The 17851-nt window shown below is 47.6% G+C and overlaps 1 protein-coding gene across 2 annotated transcripts in view; it reads right to left on the minus strand.

Annotated features, from left to right (window-relative positions):
* Positions 1-17851, minus strand: part of Mtus2 (microtubule associated scaffold protein 2) — a 380312-nt gene that overhangs the window by 178816 nt on the left and 183645 nt on the right. The window lies entirely within an intron of this gene.

The raw sequence follows: 17851 nt of genomic DNA on the forward strand, positions 1-17851 counted from the left end.
TGAATTCTAGTACTTATTTGTGAACCCAGTTTTTCTTTAAGCTTTGGAGGTTATTAAAATTAAAAACTACCAAGTGCCGGTCATTGTGTACAGGTGAGAACTCGCACACCCCAGAGGAGGGGGTGCTATGCACCACCCGGATTACGATGAGGGCGTTTGGGTATCTGCAGCATGTAAACTAAGTCATGATTCCTGCCATCCATCCCCAGAGAGATTTGCCTGAGGTCTCCTCACATGCGCTGTGTCTTCCCATGATCAGGGAAGCCTTGCTCTTGCCTACAGAAGAAATGCTCAGAGAGGCAGGCAACTTGCCAAGAATACACAGCCAGCAAAGCCTGGAGTCAGACCTGGGGTCCCCTTTCTTAGGCATTTTCACTTGCAAAAGACAACGCTTTTCACTGCATGACCCTGAGAATGAATGAATTCCTTCCTTCCTTCCTTCCTTCCTTCCTTCCTTCCTTCCTTCCTTCCCTCCCTCCCTCCCTCCCTCCCTCCCTCCCTTCCTTTTTGTCAAGACAGAGAGGATTTTCCCCTGGTAGATCAGAAAACGGATCCAGAGAAAGCTGTTTTGCAAGTGACATATTTAAGGCCACACAGACGAGCCTCGCGGGAACGAGACAGACACCTGAGAACTTTGGTTTCATCTGTGGTTTATTCCTTTGAACGTCTGCTCACCTTCCAGCTACCAGAACTAAATGAGGTCCATAATGATAATCCAACTGGGGCCAATGCCTTTTAACATGTGTGAGGCTTACTTACTTAAGAAGGCTCTGAGGCAATGGTGAACATTCTTAAGATCAATTTACTCAGCCAGAGTGCACGGGTCTGTGTATGTCACCCACCTTCTTGCGACAGTATCTGTGTCGTACTAGTTAAGTATTTTTAATATTCATGATGTCACATTAAATAGGAAAAAGTAGAAGGCAAAATATATTGCATTATGATTACATTCACAGGAAAGTGCTTATGTGTAGGCATGTGATTATATCTAGATATGTACATATGTAAAAATAGGCCTATGTTTATATTTGTGTACATGTAGATATATTTATATGCATCTCTGATGATAGTCATGGTTTAATATCTGACTTCTGCTTCTTAAGAACAGATTGTTTTATTTTATATCATCTGTATGAGTATTTGCCTGCATGTATGTATGTGTACCGCGTACATGCAGTACCCAAAGAGGCCATAAGAGGGCATAGGATTCCCTGAAACTGGAGTTTTAGAGAATTGATGGCACCATTGTAGGTTTTGGGAATCAAACGTGGGTTCTCTACATAAGCAACAATTGCTCTGAAACACTGAGCCATCTCTGCAGCCCCTGACTTCTGCTGTCTCACATTATAAATAAATAAATAAATAAATACATAAATAAATACATAAATAAATACATAAATAAACAAACCAGGAAAACCATACACACACGTAACTGAGTCAGAGATGGAATTCCTGGTGCTTTCTCATCTTCATTACAGTTTGGAGCCTGAATCCTGGGCATCTCATCTTAAAGTACATCCACCCTGTCTCAGCACTTCATGGTCCTATCCTAGCCTTCCATGCCCCTGCAGTGTCCCCACGAGGGCACAGCTCCAGCAGTGCCGTGGTGAAGCGTGATGCATTGCTGAAGGAGGAAATGCAATAGTTCTACTCTGTCTGAGGTGATAAGATCAAATGCACTGGACTTCTTCTATGCGTTTCTGTTTTGCTAAGGGCACCACAAATTATACAGTGATAGAGAGAGACCCACGCTATCAGCTCCTTTTAATGAAATTCTGATCCCAGTAAATCCCCCAGCTCACTCCAGTCTTGTTTCCCTGTGGGGGTAGTATAGAAATCCACACATCTCAGGGCTGAAAAAGCATGCTTAGCACTATCAGAGAGAGCCAGTTTTATCAAATACAGGTAAATCTTTTAAAGCTTTATGATGGCATTATATTTTATCTTTATCAACCTTCCCAAGCATGGGGATTCATCCTTACGTTTCAGAAGAATGAAACTGGACCATTCAAACCAGGCGCATCATTGTGTTATAGACCCATAATGCTCAGGTCGCGCCTCCTTCCATCAGCAGGAGGCGGAATCAGCTCCATGGAATGTCTTCTCTTCCCCTTATGCTACCAAAAGGGGCCATTTTAATGTGACTTACATCTCTGTGTTAACGCTGCCTTTTCCTCTTTTAGAAGTGATTAATCTCTTAACAAACTGTAGACTCAAAATAGAAGTGAGAGCCAAGGGTGATAAACTGGGAAACAGGGTCACCCAAACCCTGTTTGGTTGTCTGGCTGTATCACTATGCCAGAGCTAATGCATGAAAGCCACCCAGTCCTTTTGAGTTGTAAAATTCTTCCAAAACACTATATGAGCAAAACACATGTGATACTTATGACAGGCAGTTTGAATTCTTGTCTCCTGAAATTCTAAGTAATGTCCCCAACATCCTAGCTTTTTTGTCTGGTAATCTGATGAGAGAGAGCGGAGACAAAAGTCTCACTTTGTGCTCTTAACACACAGCTGTATTATTTATGAAATTGACTCTTGACACAATGTGCTTTGAGAAGGATAATGGCTAATTGGTTTGGTGGCTTTTAGCTGGCAATGGGACTTTCTGTGTTTAATAATGCATAAAATCATGACCTTTTAATTTGCTGCTATTTCCACTAAGACAATATACTCATATTTTTAGGAAAGAAATGGAAAGTGGTTCTATGGATTCATTTGTGTTGCTTTAAAAAAAAACTGGAAAATATCTGCAAATTGAAGAAGAACCAGGTAGTGTTTAGATATTTTGCAGGGGCATAGTTAAAGACGGGAGTCCAGAGCTTAAAAACCATTTCCCGTAAGTCATCCATATTCTCAATTAGGACTTTATTTTCCACCAAGTCGGTCTATGGAATGTAATAAAATGTTTCTCTGATTTCAGTAACCACCAACCAACGAGCAATGTGCTAGACAGCCAGGACTAGAAAACCAGAGGAGCCATCAAATTTACCTCCTAACATCTGATCGTGCCTCGTCCTGCCATTTCTGAGTGGAGGAAGTTCTTTTGAATATTTATTTCACTTTATATGCATGACTGTTTACTGGTGTTAAAGTATGTGCCACCTGCATGCAGTACCCACAGAGGCCAGTAGAGGCTGTGGGAGTTCCAGATGGTCCTGAGCTACCATGTGGGTCCTGGGAAACTATCCTGGGTCCTCTGCAAGAGCAGTCAGTACTCTAACCACTGAGATATCCTTCCAGCCCTGAACAGGGTTCTGGGAAAGGTCATGGCCCTTTGAACTTCAAAGTTCCTTGACTGAGCGAGGGAGCACACATATGGGTCTTATATTTATACTCTTCTCTTACTCCCCCCACCAAATAAAACCGGAAGACTTCCGAATGATAAGAACTAGTGTATGTGGGCCTCCTTCAACCTGAGCAGGATGGATACGGACACGTTACACGCCCTGCCGTGATTATCACACAGTACCAGCAAAGGTCCCACGGTCCCTCAGACGGGGACAACTGCAGCAGAGCAGACACCGGAGCAGGGCCATGGAAGGAAGGGCTCTCCGTAAGGGCACTGCTGCCCAGCCCGACAACCCGAGTTCAAACACAGGAACCTACATGGCTGGAGGTAAGAACTGTCTCCTGCAAGCTGTCCTCTGACCTCCACACCCCCCCACACACCCCCCAACACACTCCACATACACACACCATACACATACACACACACAACAACACACAACCACACATACACAGACACACCATACTTATACACACAGAACCACACACACACACACACACCACACATACATACCACATACACACATGCACACACCATACACACAAACACACACAACACACAACCACACATACACAGACACACCACACACACACCATACTCATACATACACCCACAACCACACACACACCACACACACAACCACACACACACACACACTACACACATACACACACCACATATACATACACACATATTACACACACCACACACACACACACACACACACACTACATGTAACTTAAAAACCAAGAATGTAATTTCTCATTTTCGAGAGATATAGGTTCAGTGTGTACATATCTCATATTGCGCCTCAACCCTCCACCCGGGGCAAAGGCTGCTGGGACATGACGATGGATGCTCTTTAGTACAGAGAGGTCAGCATTGGTGGGAGGGTGAAGGTTTACTGGGCACTTGAAGATAAAGTTCTGGAAAGTAGAGAGCCATCACCATCAACAAGGAAGTTTCAGAATCCTCTCAGGAGCAAATCTCACGCTCCCTTGAGAGGCATGAATGTCCGCAGACAGGCTCGGGCTGACCCTTAGGAAGCAACTCCAGCTCCGTCTTTACCATGCGGAGACTGTGTTCCGTGCTACCGTAATGGGTTGAGCTTGCTTCCAAGACTGTGAGTAACAGTGAGCTTGCTATTACAGCCGGGTAATTGGGGGGCATCCCCTAGGCGGAGATACAGACAGACAGAGATTTCTGTGAAGAAGCGGTTGAGTGGCTAGCATTGATGTTTCAAGGTCAAGTTCCACAAACACAGCTTCAGCCAGTGTTGGCGTAAAAGGCCGTGGAGTGGCGGGGCACACGGCGCAGGACCAGTAGTGCTCCCAGGTGGAGCACTCCAGAGATGTCGTCACAGGCTCTTACCTGACTGACTACCAAATCGAGACATTATCCATGGTCTCGGCTGTAGGGTGTCTATGCAATCATAATTATAAATTTTAAGCTAAAGTGAAGCACTTAAGATACATGTAAATGCTTTTTTGTCTCACTTTTCTGATAACTAAAATAGCATTTATTCTATTATATGCAATCTGTGGTAAAAGTTGATAACCATACGATCTAGTTAAGGATAACTCAATACACTCTTAGAAAGTCTACCCACCTTAACTAATGATGCTTAAATTGACATGAGAAATAGATGTCAGCCCTCCAAAATTATTTGTCTCTATTGTATTCTTTTCTTAGAAGCATCTGGAATGTGACGGGCAGATAGATTCTAAGGTGTTGTTCGTGGCCTGTGTAATCCCTTCCCTCTGAGTGTGGGGGGACATGAGACCGCTTATAACCAATAGGACATGGCAGAGGTGAGGGCATATCACTTCTGTGGTGGTGCATAGAAGTCTCCGTATTAGACTAGAGAGATTTGAGAACGTGAGTGGTTTTGTTGGAATAAACCCAGAGTTCGAGGAACCATGGGTGACTTCTAAGGACTTCAGGTCCTTGGGGCTGACAGTAGTTCCCTGAGGGTAGCAAATGAAACCTCAGTCTACAGCCACAGGCCCATTGTTTGCTCCAAGAACACAAGGAAGGAGGAAAGGTTTTTTCCCAGGTGAGCCACCAGGCAAAGGCACGTATGCTTTGAGGCTCTGGGCAGGATTTCTAGCCCGGGAATAGAAGGAGAATGTGTGTGGTTGAAAGTAACAGAGTTTGTATCATTTGTTACGCAGCTTCTGGAAGCCGATACAGTTGCTTAGTCAGTTTGTATTCCTGTCTGCCTCTCTAAGCCTTCTGGACTAGGAGCTAAGCCCTGGGCAGTATCTGACCTTCAGCATAGTCATCTGATGGAGTGAGTTCTGAATGAGGAGTCTGGGGGATGAGAGTGTGAACGGGGACCTCATTATCCCAACTACGCACTGCTTAGTCCTTCACACCTCTCCGTTAGTTAATCAACATGCCGACACAGCCGGAAATACTTCTTTTCCGAAGCAACCCATTTGTCTTCATTAAAACAGAACCATTGCCCCATTTCCTGGCCAGACTGTTGGATTAACTCCTGAAACATTCTGTAGAATTCTCTGTGTTTTTTTTTTTCCTAGCTTAAATATTTTCGTGACATCAGCTATTTCTGTGAGCTGGCTACTTCACTCCAACTAATTAGTTTATAGGTGAGACACCAATTCCTAAGGCACCCCATTAGCTTCTATGAAGGGGTTTGTACAAATTTCCTGTCTCCAAAGCAGTTCAAATCCACAGGAGAATGTCGCTTCTCAGTCTGTCATCAGCAATAATCATCACACTCAGATGTCCACATAATCAGTGCTCCGCTCAATTATCCTGCTTATCTATGTCATGACTAGAGATAGACTTATTACAAAATTTCCATTTGGGGGTAAGAACGCAGAGACAGAAAAACGTTTTCGGATTTGTCCTGTAAGTTATATACTTTCATATATACCACTGGAGAGCTAAGGAGAGCTGTATTTAGAAAGGGAAGGTAGATCCATCACCAGCCTTGGCAAACTGTACATTTCCTATAGTTTCCCATGCCTTCCATTTTCTCGTGTCCAGTGACATGTCCACACAAGAGCTAGGCATAAGCCTGCATCACCTCCTCTCCAGGAAACTAGCCCTGAGCTGGCAGATTCACCTCACCATGAGCTGACACACGGGATAGAGAAGGCCACCCTGGGCCTGAGGAGATGGCGCCTTGGTTATGGGCTGGAGTTCAGCTCCCAGCAGCATGTAACAAGTTGAGCTGCCCCTGTCTGTCTGGGTACTTCCCATGTAGACCAGAACGTTTACAGGACCTCCCCCACCCCATCAAAGGGAGACACTTTCTTGTGTGCTTCTGGGGTGCCTTCTTCTTACCCTGACCCTGATTAACTACCCTGAGTTGTGGACACATGTCCTTCTGTCTGTCTGCTCTGCCACACAGAAAGTGCTTCGACTTTAAGCTGTGACATCCAGTCTTTGTCTACAACTGATGCTCAACATCTGGAGGCTGGAAAACCAGGTGGGCAGAGGCTGTGATTTGGTCTAATTAAGTTTTCTACGCTTCTGTTTCTTCAACCAAACATGAATACAGTTTATGCCCACCCATCAGATTAGTTCTGAATGCAATGTCACTCATCTCTGCAGGCTGAAGAGGTCAGGGGACTCCGGAGGGATTTCTATACCCATCCTGGTCTGTAGTCCCCACAGACCTCAATTCTCATGAGCAAGGATAATGCCATACTTGATAGAAGTATCATCATTTGGATTTGAAATGTCCCTCAAAGGTTATGTGCTAGAGGCACCCATCAAGGGGATTACAGGAGGGCGGTGGGGCTCGTAGGAGCTGAAGCCTGGTTGGAGGAAGTCCTAAGACAAGCCTCGGAGGGCATCTGGTCCCTAATCCCCTCCCTGCTCTCTCTTTGTTTTCTGGCCACCATGAGGTGGGCTGCTGTGCCCCACAAGATGGAACCATGCCTTATACTGGAGAGCCATTAAAAACAAAACAAACAAACAAAAACACATGGCCAAGGAGGACTTCGGCTCCTGGGGAATCTTAATACCACTCTTCAGCCAGTTTGATGCATGTCGGTGTTTACAGCCAGAGACAAACGCCCCTCTCATCCTTACCCAGAGAAGCCTTTCTGTGCAGTGAACAGAGGTGGGTTCAGAGAGCCAGGGCTGGGCATGATGCTGTGATGAAAAGGTGGCTGAGGGCTGAGCCCTGGACAAGACACTTACACCACCCGTGAAGACTCAGAAAACACAGTGGGGATGGGGATAGAAAGAAGGTAAGAGATGGAGGATGGCAAGAAGGCCGCAGAGTGCCATCTGCCAGACATGGAATGGTCGTGGCATCCAGGGACTCACGGCAGCAGCAGTTTATAGTTATATATAAAGTATATAAAAATTATAAAGTACACAGTCATATATAGCATGTACACACAAATGCATTATATATCCACAGATACATATGTGTACGCTCACGCACACGTGTGTGCGAGTATAAAATCTCAGAGTTCTAGGACCAAGGGACCAGGACTCAATCTCTTAGCACAGAGAGATTTGGATGACAGTTGACACCCAGAAAGGGACATCCCAGGTCTAGATGGACATGTCTAATGAACGGAAGAAGAAGCGTGGGTGTGCCAGAGGACGAAGAGGGAGAGGGCTACAGGCGTCGGGTGAGAGGGCGGGATGTCATTGATACGGGCCAGCACAGAAGGCCGCATGGGGCAGGTGAGACGTGAGCAGAAGCTGGATGGTCACCGCCGACCTGGGGACCAGCACCGGGGACCTCAGTGAGCTGTGAGTCTGCAGTGGGAGCAAAGTGAAGAACAGAGCCACCCAGCAGAGTGAACAAGGGAGAGAGAGAGGAGAGACCGAGAAGACGGCCGAACAGCCCTCAGTACGAGGGTCGGGCAAATAAACCCAAGGCTCACTCCCGTGGAAGGAAGGGAGGGAGAATTGGAGCCAAGGCCTTCTGATCCTAAACACGACTGCTTACCAAGGACCTTGGCACCAACCTGCTACTGAAAAAGACAACCATAGCTCCCTCCCCCAAAGGGATGTGTCAGCTGTCTGCCAACCACAGTCATTCTGTGACAGACTGTTGGAAAGTCACCCGTTCCTCTCAGTCTACAGTCCGGATTCTTCTAGAAGGGCACTGAGAAAACAGCCACCTCCTCGCCTCTCTTGGACCCCTTCCATCCGGTCCTCTGCACTACAGGACAACACAACCTGGCTAACCTGGTTCTTCAAGTCACACTACGTAAAGTTCAAGGTCAAGACTCCATTTCCCAAGTGAGCAGCAGACACGGCTTCAGGCAGGCTAAGCATAAAAATCAAACCGGCTTTGGCTGCTCTGGCCTCAGCGGGCCACAGCGCTCTGCTCCCCTCCCACAGACCGCGATGGCCAGCTCCTCCTGAGGAGAGCAATGTTCTGTTTCACTATGTCAGCTGAGAACAGCACCTGACAGCCAAGCCAGCCCCCACCCCCCACTGGAGACTGAGAGTCAAGGTGCTGGACACGCCCATTGTCAGCCAAGCTCCTCACATCGCCTCCACGTTCCACCAGCTAATACAGTAACCAACAGTGCCATTGGGAAGGCATGGTCAATATACTGGGAAATGACATCCAAGGGAGGACGGTCTCCAGGCTCTCCAGGCTCTCCCGGGGGAACCTGGTACACAGATCCCCAGTGGGGGAACCTGGCATGCAGATCCCCAGTGGGGGAACCTGAACCACACAGATCCCCAGTAGGGAACCTGGCACGCAGATCCCCAGTGGGGGAACCTGAACCACACAGATCCCCAGTGGGGGAACCTGGCACGCAGATCCCCAGTGGGGGAACCTGGCACGCAGATCCTCAGTGGGGGAACCTGTGCCACGCAGATCCCCAGTAGGGAACCTGTGCCACGTAGATCTCCAGTGGGGGAACCTGTACCACGCAGATCCCCAGTGGGGGAACCTGAACCTCGCAGATCCCCAGTGGGGGAACCTGTACCACGCAGATCTCCAGTGAGCTGCTTTCTAACTCCAGTTGTTAAAAAAAATAAAAAATAAAAATAAAAAAAATAAAAAAAAAAAAAGACAGAGAATTATTCCCCTGAAACTTAAGCCCTGGCCCAAGGACAAAAATATAGAATCACAGTTCTCCCAAATAACACAGCTTTATGACAGTCAGTCCTTCCTGAACCTTACTGTCTACGATGGAAAAACAAAACAAAACAACAAAAGACAGACTGCCAGGGAAAAATAGTTCCAAAGCAAACCCTGGATTCATGAGTAATCTTGGTGCTAAATATTTATAAGCCACGGAAAGTGCACAATGTCCATCATTCTGTGAAACTGTGCCTGCCACGTTCAGAAAAACCCAAAGAAATGTTCTACCAGCCTCCATGTTTAGGGCAGTTTTTTTAAAAGCAATTTCTTTGCTTTATAATTTACAATTTTCTTTCAGACTAGCAGCATCTTCTGGTATAGAATATAAGGGTGTCAAAAATGAGAGGTTCCTCTTCTTTTTTTTCTCATTTAATCACTGAATGTGTTTAACAATTGCTGGATTTTAAGTACTAGCAAAGCACCAAGCCTTGGGGCAATCGCATCTTAAAGAGACAGTTTAGTGTAGAGAGCAGAAGGCAGTATATTTATAATATACCCACTTGTGAGCATTATGTGGCCGAATCAAAAAATGTACACAGTGGGAAGAAGAAAAGGAACAAAATAAAGTAAAATCTCCAAATGCCATCATTCAGAGACCCTCACTGCTGATTTGGGGGATGCTACTCAGCTTTCTGTTACTGTAATAAAATACACGAGACAATCAACTTGCAGAGAAAAAAGGTTGGCTTGCACATTTGGGAAGTTTCCGTCCATGAATGATCAGCCACAGAGTTTTGGGCCTGTGGTCACGCAGCACGTCACAGTGAAAGTGTAAGGTTGAGCCAAGAGTTAGAAAGAGAAATAAGAAACAGAAAAGAGAACGGGGGAAAGGGAAGAAGAGAGATAGAAGAGAAGAGGAGGAAGAGGAGGAGAGAGAGAACCAAGTATCCCTCAAGGGCTCCCAATGGCCTAAAACTGCCCCCCCCACACACACTTGTTTTTGTTTGTTTTTTGTTTCTCAAGACAGGGTTTCTCTGTGTAGCTTTGGAGCCTGTCCTAGATCTGGCTCTGTAGACCAGGCTGGCCTCGAACTCACAGAGATCCGCCTGCCTCTGCCTCCTGAGTGCTGGGATTAAAGGCGTGTGCCACCACTGCCCGGCCCTCCCCCACTTCTTAAGGATTCTAGACCTGTAGTGACATATTGCCAGCCTTTGGGAGATGCCCTAAATATTCCTTAGGGAAATGTTTATCTTTGCTCAGATAAATAATAAACAGTTCTTTTTCTCCTTTTCATTTACATGAGGACACTGATTGTAAAATGAAGCCACTTTACTGAATTTCAGTGTACATGAAACAGCATGCCTTCATAGTCCTACACTTTCTGGCACTCCGCCAGGTACAAAGTGAGACATCTCTAAGGCCCTCCATATACATCCCTTCTTCCCCATCCTCCTACTGCCTAGAGACTGGCCTCCCACCTGTCCCTGGGCTGTTCTGACCTGGTCTCTACTTGTCTAGCCTCAGCTAACTCTGACCCTCTTCTACACCGCCCATGGCATGTCTTTCGCTCACAAAGCCGACGTATCCCTTGCTGGCTCTTGGTCACTGTCTCGCCCTGCATCCATCCATCGCCACCTGCATCCAGCTCGCTCACCTGCCTTCCCTGGCAGTGTATCCCTGGAGTCTAGCTGCCATCCTGCTGCTTGACACGCCGTGTGGGTTTCGTGTTGCAACCTCTCACTGTCCCTTTCTGGTTTGATTTCTTCTATCACCTTCTCTGATATCCCAAGACAGCTTCCCAGTGTTCTTCCTTACTCTGGTCCCACATATCTCCAACTGCCACATCCCATAAACAAGGGATTTAATATTGGCCTCCCCACCAGGCTGAAGCTCCTCAAAAGCTCTTCATCTGATATGTACTGATCAGTTTTGTCAGCTCAACACAAGCTGGTGTCTCCCAGGAAGAGAGAACCTCACTTGAGGGTCTGCCTCCATCAGACTGGCTTCTAAGCAAATCTGTGGGGCATTTTCTCGATTGAGGATTGATGTGGGAGGGCCCAGCTCCCCATCGATGGTCCCACCCTGGGCAGGCGGTCCTGGGTTCTATAAAGAAAGCAAACTGTGGGCAAGCCACAGGGAACAAGCTAGTGAGCAGCGTTCCCCCATGGTTCCTGCCCTGACTCCCCTCAACAATGATCTACGATCAAAACGTGTAAACCAAATGAACCCTTTCTACCCCGAGTCGCTTTAGGTCATGGTGTCTATCGTGGCGACAGAAATCAAGCTAAGACCAAGTTTGTCCAGGTCTGCATAGACAGCCCTCCACATGCTATGTAGCATACAGAATGTATTCAATAAACACTTGCTGAAAGACAGCTGTCAAAATCAGAGGACGAAATATTTGTTCCCATTTTACACATGGAAAAACTAAGGCTTGGGTAACGAGAACCCTCTACCGACAGCAGAGATTTACACTCACACTGTCTATGTCAACATTTTCCCCCACAAGATCAGAGCCAGGCTACATTGTGGTCAGAATGAGAGAACATAGTTTTTGGTCTAGATTTCTTCCAAATTTGTATGGCTTTTGAATAAATCAGTCATTCTGGGAGTGGATAGCGCTGCTGAAAATTCTGCTCAGTGATTTAAGTTCAAAATTCAGCCACACACACCCTTCTAGAGCCCCTCTTTGCCTCGATCTCCCCCCTCGCTACAGCCCAGCTGCTCCTTGTTGAATGCAGCGCCATGGACAGCCCTCAATTTCTAACAATCCCATGAAGCTCAGCTCGCTAAACCCCTCTAGGCACCACGCTCTTCTCTCTTGGGGCCAGTCGGGCACAAGGGCTGAACAAGACCCTGGAAGGATCCACGGACTGCAGTCTCAGCACTCAGGGGCTCTCCTGGGACTTAAACCAGAGCCAGGAAGAATGAGAGCCATTGAATAGGAAAAGGGACCCCACTTTGTGGTTTTCCCCAACCCAAAAGCCATATTTAGTTCCTACAAATATCTCCATATCCAAACAATACAAGGGAGCATCTGAATTCATCCCTCCAATGTGTCCCAACTTTGACAAAGCACACGCTATCCTAGGGAAAGGGAGCCAGCCAGTTCTGATGGTCTCACAGACTCACAACGTCAGGTCTAAAAATAGGATCTTTCTTGATGTTCCCCATGTCTGGAGATGGTTCTGGAACATGGTGACCAGTGGGAGCCAGGCATGGCAGGAAGAAAAGCGGAGGTCAGACTCTGGATGCTCGTGAAGCAGCTAGGCCAACGGAGGAACCGTAGAAAGCATGATGGAAGTAATGCTGCTTCCAAACGGGAGTCAGAAGCCCTGCCTGCTAGCCCGAGGGGACAATGTGGACCTCGGAGGAGAAGCATCACTAATCTCCCCACAGCATCTCCGGGAGCAGATCTGGCCTCTGCCGGGTTTCAAAACAAACCTTGTGCCAGAACTCTCAAAGAATCCTATTATAGAAAAAGAAAAATCCCAGCGCAGCATGAAGTAAGGGGGAAAAAATCTCCCAGCTCTCAGCAGCTGTTTATAAGCTGTTCTCATCCAAATGAGTCACCCACAGGCAAACCACAGAGCTCCAACCCCAACCGGGCTGCAGAGAACTGGGAGGGACGAATCATGGCCTCAATCAGGGCCCAGCAGCTCTGATCCAAAACGCCTGGGACCAGAAGAAGAGCCATGCATTTCAGACTCTTTCAGATTTTGGAATGTCTGCACATGTATATCAAAGTTAGGTTCTGTTGTCAACTTGAGGCATCTGGGAAGAGGGGACCCCAACTGAGGCACTGCCGCCATCAAACTGATCTGGGGGTGTGTCTGCGGGGCATTTTCTTGGTTGCTAATTGATGTAGGAGGGCCCAGCCCACTGTGGGCAGCACCATCCCTAGGCAAGGTAGGCTTCAGCTGTGTAAGAAAGGTAGCCAAGCAAGCCAGAAGAACAAGTCAGTAAGCAACATTCCACGGTTTCTGCCTCCAGGCTCCTGTCTTGAGGTCCACAAACAATGGACTGTAACTCGGTTTTGATCATGCTGTTTATCACAGCGGTCTAAAGTGAACTAGGACATAGAGTGAGATATTCTGGGGACGTGATCCGAGGCTCAGACACCATTTGAGGGTTTTACACCTCTTTCACGGTGTTTTTAGCGCAAATACACAATGCAGCCTGCCACACGAGGTTAGCTGCAGAGTTCTCCCACAGTGGCATCAGGTTGCTTCTCAAAGCCTTTAAGATGTTGGACTTGGGATTTTTACATTAGAGATGATTAATCTGTAATGGATCCACTGTGCTGGGTGGTTGGTTTTATGTCAACTTGACATAAGCTGGAGTTCTCTGAAAGGAGGGAACCTCATTTGAGAAAACGCCTTCACAAGATCCAGCTCTAAGGTATTTTCTTTTTTTTTTTTTCGAGACAGGGTTTCTCTGTGTAGCTTTGCGCCTTTCCTGGATCTCACTTGGTAGCCCAGGCTGGCCTCGAACTCACAGAGATCCGCTTGGCTCTGCCTCCCGAGTGCTGGGATTAAAGGCGTGCGCCACCAACGCCCGGCCCTAAGGTATTTTCTTAATTAGTGATAGATTTTGGGGACCCAGCCCACTGTGGGTGGTGCCATCCCTGGGCTGGTGGTCCTGGGTTCTATAAGAAAGCAGGCTGAGCAAGCCATGGGGAGCAAGCCAGTAAGCAGCACCCCTCCATGGCCTCTGCATCAGCTCCTGCCTCCAGGTTCCTGCCCTGCCTGAGTTCCCGCCCTCACTGCTTTTGATGATGATGGAGCTGTGAACAGAATCCACCCTTTCCTCTCCAAGCTGCTTTTGGTCATGGTATTTCATCACAGCCACAGTAATGCTGACTAGTCCAGATTCTGAGAGTCAATGAATTTGATACTCTGCACACATACAAAGTACCCCCACAGTAATAGTATGCTAGCGCTTGAGTGAAGATCATGGCTGGGTTGGCGACTTACCGAGTAACTGGGTACTAGGTCAGTGTTGGACTGAGCGACAGTAGTTTCATCTGGCCATGTTGCCACACAAAGCTGCCCATCCTAGAGAAGTTCAGCAAGCATGCGCAGGCAGGATGCTTATTCAAAAGAGGAGCCTGAAATCACGTATGGCTTCCTGGAGGAAGCACTACTGAGGGCTGAGAACAAGCCAAGCAGTGGGGAAGAAGCAGGCGAGTATCAGATGATGTGGGCACCCAGGGCAGCACCTGAGGCTGAGGCCTGAGGATGCCACTGCTGGGGATTATGGCTCTGCACCCCAGCTAAACTTGTTAACCAAGAGGCGTCACTGTAGTGTGCAGTACCCACATGATGCCTTCGAACCCTCCCATCTCCCTGGGACATAGGGACCAGTGAGTGCACCTGCTGATGGAGAATGGCCACACAAAGACAACTGGGTCCCAAGGCCCTGTCCCCAAAGCCGAGAGGCAGGACCCCACCTCAGGTCATCTACCCAACTGTGCAAAGGAGTCGAGAGTCATCGGCCCTGGTGAAGAAGGTCATTTAGTATTTGACAGGAACAGGAGAGTGAAAGGTGGGGGGGAGAGAGAGAGAGAGAGAGAGAGAGAGAGAGAGAGAGAGAGAGAGAGAGAGAGAGAGAGAGAAAGAGAGAGAGAGAGAGAGAGAGCAGTCAAGTGGGAACTAGAGGGACAGGTGGCCTAGAGCCGGACTGTGGGGCTAGTCACAGATCAGCATGCAGCTGGAGCAGTCAGAGGTGGCAAGGACACGAGGTGTGGCTACTGGTGTGAACTGTTGGGTGGGGACTGAAGTTCCCGGGACCCGCAGAGGCAAGGCACTGAGATAGACCAGTGGGGGGCAGGCAGGCGTCCCTCTAGGTTCCTAGGAGACGGCATGTAGAGCCTGTGTGTCTCCGTGTCTTCAGAGTCCACTGAGTAACAGACCCTTTGTCAAGAATATATTGTGTGCTATCATGCGGTCATACTGTAGCCCACCGCTAACGTGGAATCATTCTGGGTCAATTAAAAATCACATTCAAAGAATAAAGCGAGCTGGTTTCTCACTGGTGTCCTGGGGAGAGTCAGTAACAAAGGTCTCACCATGAAGACTCTAGTCTCTTTAAGGAGCATCCCCTTTCTCCCAGTGTGTTCTGCTATAGTTGATTACCCATCGAAACTCACTTTGACACGTAATCCCCAGTCTGACACGTGAGAGGCGGAATCAGGTACGGCTTTTCAAAGGTGGACAGATCTCCATCCTCATTGACAGAGGAACCTACACCTATGATTTGTGGATTCCGGGCTACCCGAATATCTTGTGGATGGGTCTATCAATCATCACGGTTATTTTTGCTTCCTGTCTCTGGCCTCGTGACTCTCTTCCTTGTCTCAAGACTCAGCCATCAAGAAGGCCTTCAGCAGAGGTAGCCTCTTGACCTTGGACCAGAGCTGGGGACCCCTTCTCTCTACAACTCACCCAGTCCATGGTTTGTTATCAGCACTAGAACACAGACTAATGCACCGTTGACTCCTTTTAATTTGGAAGGCTGCTTTCTGATTCTATTTGGGTGGACCATAGACTTCAAGGGGCCGCATCCAAGAAAAACCACGGCCGACACTTATGAAGCAGGGGCGGAGGCAGGCAGATCTCTGGAAGTTGGGGGCCAACTTGGTCTATGTAGCACATTCCAGGCCAGCCAGGGCTGCATAGCGAGAGCCTATCTCAAAAAAGAAAAAAAAAAGTCACACCAGTTGGCTTTTGCGGAAACACAATGCCTAGCCTATCTGTTTTCTAAGGGTTAGCAGAGAAACCTGCTGGGCTTTTAAAACCTCACCATCGTGCAGGGTTTACATTTGTTAGCTTTCATTTACTGAGTCCATTCAGGACTCCGTGTACAAAGCTATCAGCCGTAGTGTGACTCCAAGTAGCAGGTGCACCCGTGGTGCCCCTGATGTCTTGAAAGACTCCATGTGCTTTGGCAAAGGAAACCAAACATAGGAAAGCTGCTTGTTCTTGTAGAAACAGCACAGTGCGTTCTTGACAAAGGGTTTACGCGATTCACTACGGTGTGGAGAATGAAGACACTGAGAATCAATATTTCTTCTCTGGTTCTAGGAGGCATGAAGTTAACGTTAGACTTGCTTCAGTTGACAGTGGCCATGCATTGCTTGGCAACCCTGTGTGTTTGACTTGAATTGCAGACTATTCAAGAGGTAAGTTACTGGTTTTAAACCCGTGAAGCTACTCAAGAGGCTGAATCTGATGCCCCATCACTTAGGCAAATCTTACATTTACGTGGGACATATACTGGCGTGATGCTCAACAAGCCTGGAACCAGGCACCAGGAACTAGACAGTTAACATTTAGGTATTTTCTACATAATCTAACTTTTGTTTTCTTTATAAAGCTCCTATGATATTTTAACTTAAACTAATGTACTCACGGGTACTGGGAACACACATGGCCTTCTGCATGCTGGCTAGGTGCTCTATGACTGAGGGACACCTGCTGTTTTTTTTTTAAATACTTACAAAAAGATTTACTTTTAATTACATGTACGTGTGTGTGTGTGTGTGTGTGTGTGTGTGTGTGTTGTGTGTGCACATGTAAATGCAGTTGCCCTTGGAGTCCAGAAGAGGACACTGGGCCCCCTAGAGGTCCAGCTAGAAGTGGTTGTGAGCAACCATGTGGATTCTGGGAATCGAACTCAGGTCTTCTCTCTGTGGATTCTGGGAATCAAACACTGAGCCATCTCTCCGGTCCCAGACTTGCTTTTTTTTTTTTTTTTTTTTAAATCGATTCCTACATGATAAAGCCCCTTTGCAGACTTTCAAAGGAGAGAGGCAAGCATCATCAGAGCAGGGGTGTGAGTTTGTTTCAGGGAAGTGGCATTTGGTTTCTTTCCTCTGTTTCTGGCCATCTGGTGGGTGGAAGTTTCAACTCCTGTGCCAGGCCCTGAGAGATACCAAACAGATCTGTTTGGGGTCCTGTCTCCATCCCAATCGCCCCTCTTCCTTAGAGGACAAAGAACTTGCTCGAACAGATGCCACTGGAGGAAGGGAAACAGGCAGCCTGTCTCTTCCCAGACTGCCTGAGGCACACGGCTATTAGCTTCTCTTCTTGCCTGCGTTTGGCGGGTGAGACAGCCACAGGTATTTGGATGACGAGGACAAATTCCCTGATTAATGTCTAACCCCCAGTGGAAACTCCCACGGTCTCCATCAGCTCAAGGCCTCCATTCTCTACGACTCGAGGGCTGTGGCCCCTTCCCATCCCACATTGTGTCAGCTGCTCACCCGCAATTCCCTGCTCTCGCTCAGAGGGATGGGCTCGATGAAGGGGCTGACTCGGACATTGATCACGACAACTCATTTTTGCTTAGGATCTAGATGTTTGGCATACACCATTTGTGTTGCATTTTATGTCTTCTAGCCTACAAAAGGGGCTCCATTACATACCCTTACTCTCGAAACACCGTGGGCTGTGAGGCTTGGGAAAATAAGAGAGGAGGAGTATGTGGGCTGCAGGATGGAGACGTGAATTTGAGCC

This window comes from Peromyscus maniculatus, chromosome 23 (genome assembly GCF_049852395.1).
Source record: "Peromyscus maniculatus bairdii isolate BWxNUB_F1_BW_parent chromosome 23, HU_Pman_BW_mat_3.1, whole genome shotgun sequence".
In the NCBI taxonomy this organism is placed as follows: domain Eukaryota; kingdom Metazoa; phylum Chordata; class Mammalia; order Rodentia; family Cricetidae; genus Peromyscus; species Peromyscus maniculatus.